This window comes from Leucopleurus acutus (assembly GCF_964270905.1).
Source record: "Leucopleurus acutus genome assembly, chromosome: 3".
NCBI lineage: Eukaryota > Metazoa > Chordata > Mammalia > Artiodactyla > Delphinidae > Leucopleurus > Leucopleurus acutus.
In genome coordinates, this window is record NC_139145.1 from 79,717,685 (window position 1) to 79,735,148 (window position 17,464).

A 17,464-nucleotide genomic window follows, 5' to 3' on the forward strand; every position below is an offset into this window, starting at 1 on the left:
ACTTTTTAAACTGTATTTTATATGTTTTCCAGAGACTATTATGAGAAGTCATTCTTCTGCTTCTTCTTTTAAAACCAAACACATTTTCAGGTAGAGAGACCTCAAACTATTTAGCATCAGACACTTGCAAAAATATTCCATCTTGTTCTATCAAAAACAGCACAAACATGTCTTAAAGATTTAAGCACAATTCTGAACATCTGAAGCACCCTAAATCTTCAAAGCAAAACTGTGCCAGAAACAGATGCAGACTCCTTGAAGAAGGCCATTGGTAGATAGTTTGCATCTCAAAATAGAACTATGTCTTACTCAGCTTTGGATTTTCTGGGCCCAGCCTAGTGCCTGACCCATGAGAGGTGCTGGGGCCTAAAAGCACCGTGAGGTAAAGTGGACTTTTATCAGTTTAGGGACACTGGCTGGTGGGTGCTGCTCCTGTTCTTTCCTGCCTTTTGAATAAAATGGCACAGTCCTCTGAGTATTATGGGGCATGGGTTGGAAAAGGACATCAGTAATTCTGTATATTTTTTTCTTATTATTTAATTACAAAATAGAGAAAAAGTAATATCTGCTTGCTTTATATACTACACATAGCAAAAGTACAGCTGCCCTTGCTACTATGAACCCATTCTTCAGACAGAAAAAGACCTCAGAAATGTTTCTGAAATTTCTCCCTAGTTTAATACAACTTTGGAGAGGAGAAGGTTAGGAAGCGCTAAGGTTTAATTAGACCTCCAGTGGCTTAGATGCAATTGGATTGATCTGCACCTACCTGGAGTGGTACATGTGTCAAGTGAATAGAATCTAAACTTTTGCTTAAAGTATGCAGTGACATTCCTGACAGTTCCAATATCCAGGCAATCTTTCCAGAGAGTCCCTGGAGTGAGGGTTGCTGTAGGCATACCTAAAGGATTTGGAAGTTGAATACTATGTTCTCCCCAGAACTTCAATTCACATCTATTTTTAAACATTGCAGATCAAGAGAAATAATGCAGTAATTATATATATTTATATATATGGATATAATTGTTATATAATTAGAATCTATTCAAATGTTTCTTGGAGAATTTTATGTCCTAAAATTACAGTAACACCATTGCTTTATCAGTATTTCAGGATCCAGGATGATGTCAATATGTTACATAATTGTTGGAAATAAAGAAAACAAATAAATTAGTTTACGTATATAACTTATAGTCCACTTCAACTTTGTATGAACTAAAGATTCAGAGTTGTATATCGTAGTAACAGAAAACTGTAGTGCACTGATAAACATGTATTGAGTGTCTACCGTGTACAAACAGTAAAGATATTTAATGGCCTTTTATTACCTAAGATAGAAATATCACCTGCTTTACTTTTCACTGCTGTTTATGTGATGGCTAATACCTTCTTGCAATATGTCACTTAATAGCTTTTTCATTGAACTCATAATAATGTTTATTTTGTTAAACCATACACTCCTTCTAGAAGGCTCTGCATTCATTATATACATTCTTTATGCTTAATATCCTTCAAAGTCCCTATATTAGGTGTTAAATAAATGTGTTTGGAATGAATAAACCCATGAATGTATGGTCCCTTTTAAAGTAGCCCACATAATTCTAGAGAACTAGACTAAGTTTAAATGCCTGTCACCAACATGAATAAACCAGATCCCCCATGACTAACAATTATTTTGGGAAGATTCTCTAACGTGTGGCCTGGCACATAATACAACATCAATTACTTTGTATTTTTTTAGTCTCATATTTTTGTCCGGAGTCACATTTCCTAAGCTGATATTCAGAATCAACTCCATTTAAAGCATGACAAAAATTCACGTTAAATCCTTCCTTCCATATTTTCTTGGATTTTTCTCAAAGACACAATTTCTGTCAGTTGGAAACCGAAACACACAATAATGTACACAATGGCATTATTCTTAACTAAGAAAATAACCGCCATAGCCAAATTAATCTAACAACCACGTGAAGCAAGAAGGAACAGTAATAATAGGCATTTACTGAGGACCATCTCTTAACAGAACAAAATACGAAAATCCAAAAGAAAGAAATCACAAGGATATTCCTGTTAGTCTTTGAAGCCTCTGGGCATGTATATTTGAGTATTACATATTCATAAGGAGAAGCTGAAAGCCTGGAAAGCTGAACAAAACTTTGCTCACACTTGCAGGCTAGTATGGTAAAATTAGAACTCAAAGCCTGGTGATGGGAGAACCCAGTGGGTTGGAATTAAGAAAACTACATTCTAGGAGTTAGGGCAAACTGAATATATATTGAACCTCATGCCTTCAAATTATCTAGCTCCTGAAATGGAACTAAGATTATCAAGGATTGCTACTGCTACTGCACGTTTGAGAGAAGCTTGTTTTCATCTTACTTGTACGACAGTTTTCTATAAAATGCCAGTGACACAATAAAAATTACCTTAAGAGAACACGGTGCAATGAAAACCAAGAAAAGCACTCCACAACATATACATAAACTTAGAAAGTACAGATAATATGATTATTGGATATTAGTATAAAAATAACTATGGTCATTCCTTTTTTAGGTAATAAAAGACAAATTTGGGGAGGGGATTTTTGATTCTGAGTAATATGGAGTACACACACACCTCTCTATCTCCCACCGAATTTACCAAAAAAGAAACCTGGACAGATGCATAGGTGCTATTTGAGAACTATGAAAATTAAACACGAGCAGGCAGATAAAGGAAGAATACCAGAATTCTATGTCCCATAAAACCAGTGGTGAGTTTACAATTTTTTCCATTCTGATATTCCCTGGCTTGAAATCTGCACAATCTGAAAACTGGAAATGAGAACTGTAATTCAGACAGTGAGCAATTCCAAAGAAACCTACTAGTTTGACTCATAGAGCAAAAATAAAGAATTCTGAAAGCTGAAAGAGAATGATGGGAATCCTCATTTCTATTTGCTCTTTTTTTCCCCTAGTTTTCATATAAAATTAGCGCTAGGAGATCTTTTGATGAACATGGAAGCAGCAGCAAAAGCAGCTGAGAAGAAAAAATTTCATGAGCCAAAATTCTAAAGGGTTGAGAATTTTGACACAGAGCAAGAAACTATAAAGAAGGATCAAGTGTAAGTTATATAAATGAATATATATATATATATATATATATATGTCTCAAAAGAAAGAACGCAAATGTTAAGTTTATAAAATTTTAAATACATCTATTTAAAAATGAGTGAGAGATCAAAAGGAAATACCCAAATGAAGGATGAAGATGCAAACAGGTGTAAAATAAATATGGAAGAGAAGGACAGGGAAAATGGTAAAGTTTGACAGCATATGATTGGAAACTCAGTGAGAGGAGAAAGACTGGAGAAGCAGCAATATTTAAAAAGATGATGCCTAGGAGTTTTAAAAAATGGTGAAAGCAGTCAAAAATCATATTAAGAGGGAAAATATAAGAGGGAAACTACAAAGAAAACCATATCCCAGTAAATTACAGTAAAACTGGTCAACACCAAACACGATCACACTTTTAAAATAAGTATCTTTACAAAAATTTTCTCAAAAATCTTTAAAAAATTTCAAGAGGAAAGCTTAAAAGCAATTAGAACAAAAGAAAAGATAGTCTTCAGAGGAAAACATTTTTACATATATATACATATTATATATATTATATATTACACTGATATATATATAATATACTGATAAGAGAGTTCTCATCATAAATAATGAAAGCCAGATTACAGTATCCAAGTTTGAGGGATTTTGGTGTACAGGATATTTATTAAGGATAAACACCTGTGGAAGGAAAGGAAGGAAGAAGGAATGGGGAGAAGGAGAAATTAAACTGTGCTGTCGTTCTGACAATGCTTCAGCCAAGCCCACTGGGAACTTGGGAGAGTACACGGTCCATCAGAATTGTCCTGCCGTAATATCTGGAACTTTCTAAGCCACCCCCACCTCCAAATTCAATCATTCGTGGGATGTGGGCTGCTATAAAAAGGGCATGCCCTTGGTGAAGCAGATCTCTGTAGCTGAGATAAACTCTGATGTTTCAGACAGCTAGAGGCTGTCTGCTGGCTGGCAGCTGAGGCAACAAATCCTCCCTTGAGGTTACACATGGCATCAAGGCCTCTTTCCTTAACAGTAAACCACTTTCTCTGCTCAAATCCAAGTGTTTATATATACAAAATGGAAACAACTCCAAGATTTTGATTGTTTGTCCTTTGTTCCTTAGAGAAATTTTGAAAGAGAACTAGTGGATGTAACCTGTGTTGGTTACTTATCCTGAGAGTTAAGGGCTATGCTACTAGCAAAGTTGAATTGGAAGCCTCTGAAACTGTCACCCAGGTTATTATAGTAAAAACATTATTGTAGTCAGAGGTGGAAGGAGAAAGATAGTGCACTCACCCTGAGGATCAGAGAGATGTATTACTGGCAGCGCCCATCATACTTAACTCACCAGTCTGAGCTGTGTATATCCAAGTGGAGATGACAATACCAAAAACTCAATTAGTAGGTTCAGTTTTAGCTGCCATGCTAGATTTATCAGGGGCATGAAAGAAATATTAAGATAGCAGAAAGGGTTCTGTGGTGGAGGCAATGTGGATGGATATATAGAAAAATATTTGAAGATCTTTGTATCTCCTGTAAATGCCAGAGAGTATCTATCACAGAAGAGGCACTATTCAACCAAGCAGACAGAATGACTCAGCCAGTTTGCATCAACTGACCTCAGTAAACAGCTACACTGATGCTGTCATGATGGGCACCTGAACAGAATGACCATAAGTAAGGAGGAAGGCCATGTATGAGCGCAACAGCATAGGCTCCCACTTGCCAAGACTGGTGTAGCTACTGCTACCATGGAATATGCAAACTGCCAGCAGTATAGACTGATACTGAAGCCCCAGTATGGCACCATTCCTTGAGGATACCAACTGGCCACTTGATGGCAAGTCGATTACATGGGGTTCTTTGCATTCTGGAAATATTTTCTAAGCAGCAAACCATATACATTCTTGATAAGGAATTGCCTTTCCTGCCTGTAGAGCCTCAGTTAGCTTCACTATCTGAGGAAGTATGGAGTACTCGATCCATCAGTATGTGGTATCACATAAAGTCACTTAAGAATGGGGTTTTACTTTAAATGTATGGGAGTGGGCCCACAATCCACTAGTAATATCACATACCATAGCACCCAAAAGCTGCCAGCCTGATATGGCATTAGATAATCCTACTCTTCACAGTCAAAGCACTAGCTTGGAGGAAATATTCTATGAGGATGGGCTACAATTTTACAGAATGAAGAATATGCATTAAATCAAAGCCCTTAAATGGTATTATATCCCAACAGAAAGAATACTTATGTCTGAGAATCTAGAGGGAGGAGGCATGAGTGGTTCTACTTAGCATCATTCAGTGACCCACTAGGAAATTCTGTGCTTCCCTTTCTCAAAAGTGTGGCTTTTGCATGGCTAGAGATCCAGGTACCCAAATGGGCACACCGTTGCCAGAATCATAGCAAGAATCCCAGTGAACTATAAGTTATAGCAGCTGTCATGGCACTTTGGTCTTTTTATGCTCAGAGACCAGCAAGCAAAAAAAAAAAAAAAAAAATAAGTAAATAAGTAACCAGTCTGGCAGGGCTATTTGATTCTGATTTTCATGAGGTGTACATGCTGGTAAAAACTGAAGACTTATAAAACGTGGAGAGATATGCCATGCTTACAAACTGGGTAGTTCAATATTCTTAAGATGTCACTTCTCTCCAAACTGCTTTATAGAATTAATGTAGTTCCACTTATAACCTCAGCATGTTTTTTCCCTTTACCAGTTGATAATCTGGTTCTAAAATCTATATAAATAATCAAAAGATTTAGAATTGTGAAAATTTGGAAACAGAAGAACAGTATTGGAGGATTTACACTACTTAAAGATTTACTATGGAACTACAGTAATTAAGATACCAGGCTATAAGGTATAAGGAAAGACATATATATATCGATGGAACAGAATACAGAGTCTACAAATGAGCCAACATTTATAGAATCAATTGTTTTTTGGATAAGTGACCAAGATAAATACAGAAAGAATCATCTTTTCAACTGAAAATCAAATAAACTGAACATAGGCATACTTAATGATTTTAGCAGTTCCTGTCTTAGATATTATATATATATTACATTATATATATATACATATATACATACATATATATAAAACAGAAATGCACACATATGTTTAATTAAAAATATATAAAATATTTGGAGAAAAACTTAAGCTGTCAGAAACTGAAAATGACAAAAATGTTTATTAGCAGTAGAATGGATAATTCTGATATACTTGTACACTGAAAAAATATGTTGATTTCTGGTTTCCAATCTGGCATTTAAGGAGCTTGGATGTTGCCACTTAATCCTAACAACGGGTAAAAACTAAAACAAAACCGTAAAACTTAACAACGTTTCTTGTATCTGTAAGAGAAATGAGGTCACCTGGCAAACCACTGCCCCTAAAATTAAAGAAACAGATAGGCAAATACGGAGAATCACAACTTACTGCAGAAACCCACAGGAGTAAATGCAGGATAGGAAAACCTGAAGTATAATTAAAGAATTGCTGGAGGATCAATATGGCTAAGTGTCAGAGATAAAAACCCCAGAGGGACCAAGTCATAGGTGACACCCATACTTTTTGTGAGTTTTACCTCCAGGAGCTTGACTGGGCTGTCAAAATAAATATCAAAGAAAAAGTCCTCATGCTTCCAGAAGGGAAAGAAAAAAGGAACCATTATGAAATACAACAGAGCACTGTGTTCTTAACAAGATCCCACTTGAAGAGAAACTATTAAACCAGAGCCTAAACCTACTAGGGTTTGACCAAAGCCTAACTGAACTGGGGGAAGGAAAATACCCGACGCTAGCCAGTTCTAGCCAACCTGCCTCAGTTAGGAGGGGAAGGATGTAAATTAGAAGCACTCTTGAAATTCACAGTCAAGAGACATAGACTCACTAAAAGACTGAGACCTAATCATAGGACCATAGAATGCTTTCTCTCCCCACACACCTTGCCACCACATTACTAAAGGACTATTTGTAGCAGTTCATTTTGCTCAGTACAGTATGTCCAGCAACCAAAAAAATTGCAAGCCATATTAAAAGGCAAAAAACACAATTTGAAGAAACAGATCAAGCATTAGAACCAGACTCAGATGTGGCAGGGATGTTGAAATAATCAGACACAAAATTTAAAACAACTATGATATGCATGCTAAAGACTTTCATGAATAAAGTAGATAGCATAAAAAAAAACAGTCAATGTAAGCAGAAAGAAATTCTAAAAAAGAACCAAAAATATGATACAGCTAAAAAACACTGTAATGAAATGAAGAATGTCTTTGATGGGCTTATCAGTAGACTAGACACAGCTGAGGCATCTCTGAGCTTAAGGGTATCTCAAAAGAAACCTTCCAAACTAAAAAGCAGAGACAAAACAGACTGAAAAAAAATAAAACCATAACAGAATATCCAAGAACTGTGGGAAAACTATAAAAGGCATATCATATATGTAGTGGCAATTCTAGAAAGAGAAGAATAAGAGGAAGGAACAGAAAAACTATTGAAAAAGAATAATGACTGAGAATTTCTCCCCAGTTAATGTCAAACACCAAAACAAAGATCTGGGAATCTGAGTGAACACCAAGCAAAATGTCAAAAATATTATACCTAGGCATGTATTCAAGCTACAAGAAAATGAAAGATAAAGAAAAAATTTCTGCAAGAAGCCGGTGGCAGGGGGGTGGGTGGGATGGAGTACTTACATTTAGAGGAGGAAAGATAAGAATTACATCTAAGTTCTTCTCCAAAACCATGCAGGCACAAAGAGAGTGAAATGAAACATTCCAAATGTTGAGAGAGAGGAAAAAAAAAAGTCACCAAACTAGAATTCTGTACTCTGCAAAATTCTTTTTTAAAAGCAAAGGAGAAATAAAGACTTTCTCAGATAAACAAAAACTGAGGGAATTTGTTGCCAGTACAACTGCATTGCAAAAAGTGTTTTGAAAAGTTATTCAGAGAGGAGAATAAAATAGGAAAAAGCTAGGATCTTCATAAAGAAAGGAAGAGCATAAAAGAAGGAATATGTAAAAGTAAAATAGAATTAAAAAATTTTTTTTCGGGTTTCCCAGGTGGTGCAGTGGTTGAGAGTCCACCTGCTGATGCAGGGGACACGGGTTCGTGCCCCGGTCCGGGAAGATCCCACATGCCGCGGAGCGGCTGGGCCCGTGAGCCATGGCCGCTGAGCCTGTGCGTCCGGAGCCTGTGCTCCGCAACGGGAGAAGCCACAACAGTGAGAGGCCCGTGTACCGCAAAAAAAAAAAATTTTTCTTATTCTTCAATGATCTACCAGATAACAGTTTAATCAAAGTAATAATAGCAACAATATATTTGATTATGTAAGCTCATATATATTATGTAAGCCTTTATATAAGCTTTTATATGTTTATATATAAGTAAAATGAATGACAGCAGTGATACAAGGGATGGGATGGAAGAGTTAGAATTATTTTATTATTATAATTCACTAAAATTACCTGTGAAGTGATATAGAGTAAAATGAAAGTAGATTTGGATTAGTTGTAAATATATATTGCAAACCACTAAAAAATAATTTTTTTAAAAAAGTATGATCTACATGCTAAGAGAGGAGAGAAAATGAAATCATATAAAATGCTCCATTCTAATCACAAATGTTGAAAAAGAGTAGAAGACAAAAGTAGTAACAAAGAGCAAGGGCAACAAATAGAAAACAATAACAAATACGGTAGACATTAATCCAACTAAATAAAATAATCACTTTGAACATCAATGGTCTAAATACACAAACTAAAAGACAGAGAATGTCAGAGTAGTTCAAAAAAAATACCCAACTATATACTATCTGTAAGAAACCCATTTTAAATATAAAGATACATATATATTAAAAGTAAAGAAAAATACACCATGCCAACATTAATCAAAAGCAAGAAAAAGCAAAAGTAAGCTCTAATAATTTTAGAAAGGGTAGATTTTAGATCAAAGAAAGTTATCACAGATAAGGAATGACATTACATAATGATAAAAGGGCCAATTCTCCAAGAATACATAACAATCCTTAACATGTGTGCACCTAACAAAAGAGAGTCAAACTTTGTAAGGCAAAAACTAATAGAACTGTAAGGAGAAATTGATGAATCAGCTCAATACCACTGTACCAGAAATGGACATATACAGCAGGCAGAAAATTAATAAAGACATAGTTGAACTCAACACCACCACCAATCAACTGGACAAAGTGGATATCTATAAACTACTTCATCCAGCAACACCAAAGACACATTTATCCCAAACTCACATGGAACATTCACCAAGGCAGACCACACATTCTGGCTATAAAACACAACAAACTTAAAAGAATAGAAATCATACAATGTCTGATCTCAGACCACAATCTGGTCTGAGATTGTACATTAAACTAGACATCAATAACAGAAAGATAGATGGAAAATTCCAAAATACATAGAGATTAAACAATGTATTTCTAAGTAATTCATGAGTCAAAGAAGAAATCTCAAGAGAAATTTAAAAATACTTTGAACTAAATTTAAAAAACCATATCTTATCAAAATTTCTCAGATGCAGGAAAGCAGTGCTTAGATGGAACTTTATAGCATTGAAAACATATACTAGAATGTACAATGATCTAAAGTCAATAATCTAAGTTCTACCTTAGGAAACTAGACAAAGAAGAGCAAATTAAATCCAAAGTGAGTAGAAGAAAAGAAATAATAGAAATTAGAGTAGAAATCAATGAACTGAAAACAGGAAATTAATAAAGGAAATCAGTGAAACCGAAAATGGGTTCTTCAAAAAAAATCAATAAAATTGAAAGCCTCTAACCAGGCTAACTAGGGAAAAAACAAGAAAGGATACAGATTGCTAATATCAGAACTGAAAGAAGGGATATCACTCCAGATTCCGAGAACATTAAAAGGATAATTAAGGAATACTATGTACAGCTCTATGTCCACAAACATTATAATTTAGATGAAATGGTCCAATTCTGTGAAAGACGCAATCTGCCAAAACTCACAAGAGATGAAATACACAAGCTAAATAGGTCTATATCCATGAAATAAATTGAATAATTAATAATTTTTCAAAACAGAAAGCACCAGACCCAGATGAGTTCACTGGTGAATTCTACCAAACATTTAAGGAAGAATTTATATCAGTTATCTATAGTCTCTTTTGGAACATAGAAGAGGGCATACTTTCTACCTCATTCTATGAGGCCATCATCCTCCTAGTACCAAAACCAAACACATTATAAGAAAAGAAAACCACAGACCAATGAACACAGATGTGCTCTCATGAACACAGATGCAAAAATCCTCAACAAAATAAAAAAAAAAATAAAACCAATTATACACTATGACCAAGTATGATCTATTCTATGAATGCAAGGTTGGTTCAACATTCAAAAATTAATCTACCCATCACATCAACAGACTAAAGAAGAAATACCATATGATCATATCAAGAGATGCAGAAAAAGTATCCGACAAAATCAAACACACATTCATGATAAAAGTTCTCAGCAAATTAGTACTAGAGGGGAACTTACTCAACTTGACATAGAATATAGATGAAAAACCTACAGCTAACATAATAATTAATGGTGAGAAACTACAAGTTTTCCCTATAAGATGAAGAGCAAAGCAAAGATGCTCCCTCTCAACATTTCTTTTCAACATCATACTCAAAATCCTAGTTAATCCAATAAGGCAAGAAAGGGAAATAAAAGGTATCATGATAGAGAAGGAAAAAACAAAACCTTCTTTTTTCAGAGATGACATGATTTTCTCTGTTGAAAATCTGAAAGAACTGACAAAACTCTTGGAACTAAAAAACAATCCGTAATATTGCCAGAAACAAAGTTAACTTACACAAAGAGCAATTACTTTCCTATATACCAGCAATGAACAAGTGAAACTGTAAGTTAAAAACAATATCATTTACAATAGCACCCTCCAAAATGAAATACTTAGCTATAAGTCTAAAAAAACGCGAACAAGATCTATGAGGAAAAACTACAAAACTCTGGTAAAAGATATCAAAGAAGAACTAGATAAATGGAATTCTACGTTCATGGATAAGAAGACTCAATATTGTCAAGATGTCAGTTCTTCCCAAGTTGATCTACAGATTCAATGTAATCTCAATCAAAACCCCAGCAAATTATTTTGTAGATATTGACAAACTGATTCAAAAGTTTACATAAGAGTCCAAAAACCCCCTAATAGCCAACACAACACTGAAAAAGAACACATTGGAGAATTAATGCAATCCAACTTTCAGACATTATACAGCAACAGTAATTGAGACAGTGTGGTACTTGCAAGAGAATAGACAGATCAATGGCATAAAATAAAGAACCCAGAAATAGACCTACATAAATACAGACAACTGATCTTTGACAAAGGAGCAAATGCAATACAACGGAGCAAAGAGAGTCTTTTCAACAAATGATGCTGGACCAACTAGACACCCACATGCAAAAAAATCTAAACGTAGTCCTTACACCCTTTATAAAAATTAACTCAAAATAGATCACAGACCTAAAAATAATACACAAAACTGTAAAACTTCTAGAAGGTAATTTAGAAGAAAAGGAGATGACTTTGATTTTGGTGATTACTTTTTTAATAAAACACCAAAAGCACAATCCATTAAAGAAATACTTAATAAACTGGACTTCATTAAACATTTCTGCTCTTTGAAAGGTACTGTTAAGAGAATTAAAAGACAAGACATTGACTGGGAGAAAATATTTGAAAAATACACATATGAGAAAGGACTGTTATCCAAAATACACACAAAATTCTTAAAGCTCAACAGTAAGAAAACAAACCACTTGATTAAAAAATGAGTCAAAGACCTTAACAGACATCTCCCCCAAAGATGAAATAAATATGGCAAACAGGCATATGAAAAGACACTCCATATCATATGACATATACCATACAATCCAGCAATCATGCTCTTTGGATTTACCCAGAGGAGATGAAACTGATGTCCACACAAAAATTTGCATGTTTAAATATGGATGTTTACAGCAGCTTTTTTCATAATTGCCCAAACTTGAGAGTAACCAAGGTGCCATTCAGTAGGTAAATGGATAAATAAACTGCAGTTCATCTAGAAAGGTAAATACTTTTCAGCAATAATTAGAAATGAGCTATCAAGCCCTGAAAAGACGTGGAGGAAACTTATATGCATATGATTAAGTGAAAGAAGACAATCCGAGAAGGCTACATACTGTAGGATTCCACCTGTTTGACATTCTGGAAAGGCAAATATATGCAATCAGGGAAAAGCTGAGTGATTGCCAAGTGGTTAGGGAGGAGGGAGGTGATGACAAATTGAAATCATAATGAAGCAATCATAGTTCAGGCATGCAAAAATGCAGTTGGATGGCCATTTAGGATCTGGTCTCAGACTTGTCTCTGCACCACTGAAAACCTGAAGCTTCTTTGAACTGTACCAGACCCAAGGACACCACCAGCCCTATTCAGAACAACACCTGCCAGCTCCAACATTATGGTTACAAGGCCTACCCCTGTAACTGTGTAAGCATTTCAGATCCCAGTCAATCCTTACTTAACAAACACCTTTGCTTCTTGCATGTTCCAGTTATAATTCTTGATAAACAACTCATGTAACTAAGAGTAACCTTTTGGTTTTTGCCTTTGCAAGCCTCCCTCATTTTGTAGTTCAGCAGAACATAACTCAAGTGCTTCTTGAATCTGGTTCTCCCAGGCTGCAGTCCTAACAAACTCCAAATAAACATCTTTTTATTTCAATCAGATCTCCATTTCTGAAATTTTGGTTAACAGAGGTATGAAGATAAATAGAACACTGGGGATTTTTTAGGACAGTGAAACTACTCTATATGATGCTATAATTGTGAATACATGCCATTATACATTTCTCTAAACCCACAAATTTACAACACCAAGAGGGAACCCTAATGTATACTATGATCATGATTTGTCAGTGTAGGTTCATCAATTGTAATAATTATACCACTCTGGAGGAAGAAGTTGATAATGGGGAGGATGTGCATGTGTAGAGGCAGAGGGTATATGAGAAATCTCTATAACTTCCTCTCAATTTTGCTGTGTACCAAAAACTATTCTAAAACATAAAGTCTACTAAAATATATACATATGTAAGTATATATGAGTATATGTATATATGTCAATGAAAATTAACTATTTTTACAGGCATCAATACGGATGAATCACAAACATGATACTTAGTGAAAAAAGCCATATACGTTTCAAAATAACCAAACTAATCAAACGATGATACATATCACAATATGGTAAACTTTAGGGGGGATTCCCATATTCTGGTAACACAAAGGAGTATTCTGGGGACTGTCAGTGCTCTATTTCTTTACCTGAGGGATGCCTTAATGGCTGAATTGACTTCGTGAATATTTGCCAATATATGCACTTACAAATTATGTACTTTTATAGGCATATTATAATCTGGTTAACATGATAAATACTTTGTATTTTTATCTTTATATTTCATTAGACTTACATGAGATTTTTAAATGATTTAATTTCAAAAAGAGTTGTATTTCTCTTTCTCCTTTCAGTAGAACTCCATCACTATCTTTCTTGATTGTTTTTACTTTCAAATTTTGTGGAGGACTACCTATATTGTCTTTCTTTTCATTATTCCACTGCACCAAAATGGCAACTGAACCCTTAGAGCTATATTCGTAATGAGTAGTTGAGGGTTACTTTCCATGCTTGTATCTTGACATTATTAAAAAGTACTTATAGAATGTAAGGTAAAGAAAAGATAAATAAGAATTTTTCTTCCTCAATTTTCTCATTTTATCCTGGGGTATATTTTAGACAATGCAACAGTCTCACACTAAAGTAGTCAATATAATTTGCATTCATAAGTTTTAATAATAGCGAAATTGATCAGGAAAAGAAAGAATGTGATTAGCTAATGTTACAAATAAGGCTTGCAAATTTTTTGATGATGCTAAATTCAAACAGAAAATAATTAACTAATAAGAATTAATGGAAAATATAATCTGCATTAAAATAAGTGGAATCATTTAGATACCTGGTTTTAGGGTATAGATAGTTCACAGTGATTACAAGTAAACTTGGAAATGCTGCAGTAAATATCGCAATCTAGTAGGTAAAAAAGGGAGCAGGCTAAGAAACTGATACAGAAATAACTGGAAAAAAAAAAGTAAAAAATCATATACTGTGATCCTTTGATCTCACCTATATTGAAATAAAGGACCAAAATATTAATACTAGAATAATATGCAGAAGAAAATAAATTTTCAAGTAAAGATATAACCAAGTTTACTCAGTTTCAAGAAGTACAGTTTTGTGTTTTCAGGAAAGAATATGAGTTAAATTTACTGTTACAGAAAAATTTTAAAAGATAGGAAAATTCATGATGACCTTATTTACAACCTTCATATGTGTGTGTGTGTGTGTGTGTATATATATATATATGTATGTATGTGTGTGTGTGTGTGTGTGTGTGTGTATATATATATATATATATATATACATAAATTTGTAAAAGGGTTTGATAATATCGATTCCCCAGTGGGCTAAACAATTTAAGCCAAATTGTCAAGGCTTGCAATCAGTCCTCTGGGGAGAAACAATCAATAGCCCAGCTTCTACCTGCCAAACTGTAACTTCTGTTAACATGATGTGGTTCACAGAAAGGAGTGGAGTGGATAAGAGCAAACACACTTCATTCAACAGCATAGGTTTTGTTTACATTAAGCTGCCAGCAAGTGTGTAACTAAAATAATATTTTTAATTCCTTTTTAATTTCCATCACTGATGTACAATTCCCTAGGTTCTTCTCCCCTCTAGAAAAGAATAAATTGACTAGTGAGAGATTATCTTTTTTCCTAACAATCCATATTTTGGGCTCCTGTTCGCTAAATAAGATATGTAGAATTCTTCAACCTGTAAAGAGAATTTGACAGGTATCAAATATTATATTTCAGGTATACTTCCATTTTTCCAAAGCAAAAAATTAATGTTAGAAATGATGTTTCTTAGCAAATCTCAACAAATATCTCTTTTATAGTTTACATGAGCCAAAATTTGGATACATAGGGACATTTAGCATATAGACATCCATGTGTTATATTCAATGTACTTGAAATTAATTACTAGAGTTTAAACAAATATATAAATATATTTATTTACATTCTGCCTTAGAAATCTTGATATGCGATTTTTACTGACATATTCTTGGAAACTATTCTTTTGTTTGTTTCAGTCTTACAGAAAGATTTCCTGAAATCCTTAAGTATTCTTGTATGTGTCTGATATGAGTTTTAAGAAACTAGTATTAATATTTTTATCTCTGCCACATGTAAATTCTTACTAACTTCAAAGGAAGCCATTTTACACGTGGAAGAGATAAGTAACTATATAGAGGGAGTGGATATCAGCCCCCCAGAACTCAGATAAATGTTAACTTTCAAAGTTAATTCTGAACCACAAAAGCTAGTTCAGCCACTCATGGTATATCAAATATAGAGAAGAAAAATATCTGCATTACATATATATTTTTTCTTCCTAGCTACAAGTGCTACATCTGCTAGAGATTGCCATTATAGCACCATATATAGGATTTATTCAACAATAGTACTAACCTCCATGGAATTTTAATAACGAGTCCATTTTATCTCTCTTGTCAGGTAGCCTTCTTATTCAGCTTCTAGGTCCTTTCAAACTGACCCTTTTTAGCTCATTCTTATTTACTCAATAAAATAGCTATTGAGTACCTACTCAGTAGTAGAGCAGTGCATAGCACCTAAAGGGTCCTGAAGCAGCATTAGTTGAACAGTGAATGAATAAACAAATGAATGAACAAAGAGAAAGCTTTTTACTTTGGGAGTGCTATTGGCAAGACAAAGATCAATTAACTGGAAATCTAACCTGCAAGAGTTTACAGTCTGGCAGATTGGATGTGATAAAAATGGATTCGCTCTAGACAGAAACCTCAGGAAGTTCACAGAAGAGAGAGCTCACTTCTAGCTCTGGGGTTCAAAGAAGATTTCATGGAAGATACGGAATTTAAGATTAGCTTTGCTGTTGACAAGATTCAGGCTGCGTGGAGAGAGAATAAATAGAATCTTGTGCAATGAGAAGACCACAAACAAAACCAGGGAAGTCAGGAAGAATGGGAAAGAATCTCCAAATAAATGACTGTTTGGCCAGAACACAGGTTGGCCATGAGAATCAAGAGCAATAAAATAAAGGTAAATATTTCTCTACAGACAAATAAGATTATGCCTTACACATTAAACTGAAGGGGTAGAATTTTATTGTGTAATCAACAGAGAACCACCAAAATTTGGGCGGGGGGGACAGATGGAGAATGACAGAATAAGCTTCTACTGCTACGAGGTTTATATTTTAAGTAAATTGTGAAATATGAAAATTATTTCTTTTAAGGCAACTCTCAGTTTGCTGCCATTTCCCATCGAGAGGCAAGATGAAAGAATAAAAGAAAAAAAACCCTTCAAGTCAAGTGAGCAGGCCTCTGATTTAATCTCAGTTCTGGGACACTGAATAAAATCACTCTGGACCCCAATATAAACCTGTATAAATTAGGGGGTTAAGCACATGATCACCTAGATTCTTTCAATACTAATATATTCTATTTTCAAAATCCTATCATTATTCTTAGCCTGTTGTCTGAAAACACCTTCTTGCTTTGACTCTTGACATTTGTCAAAAGTGACTGTAGAAATTCTGAGACAAATCCTGAAATATCCCAAGGTTAACTGGGAAACTTTAGGCTCTTTATTTTTGCATTTTATTAAGTTCGTATTGATGGAGGGTTTTTTTTTTTTTTTTTTTTCCCGGTATGCAGGCCTCTCACTGTTGTGGCCTCTCCCGTTGCGGAGCACAGGCTCCGGACGCACAGGCTCAGCGGCCATGGCTCACGGGCCCAGCCACTCCGCAGCATGTGGGATCCTCCCGGACCGGGGCACGAACCTGTGTCCCCTGCATTGGCAGGCGGACTCTCAACAACTGCACCACCAGGGAAGCCCTAGGAGTTGTTTTTAACTGTCCTGAATGTCTGGTTACTTTGTACCATTTGGTACTGAATTTCTCACGTCAAGTTACAGAATTCTTGGAAATTAGTATGTAGACAAAAGGGCCCTTAGGAAGATACTTAATTTCATGTATTTCAGCAAGCCCACACATTAGTTTGTAGAACTGCTTCTTGACTTAGAAGAGTACTCATGACCTGAATCTTAAGGGAAATTCACCTAAAAATTGTCATTACTCTACAGTTCTCTTATATGCCTAATACCTACTTAAAGGCATCTTTATTATTGAAGAGTTTTAGAGAATC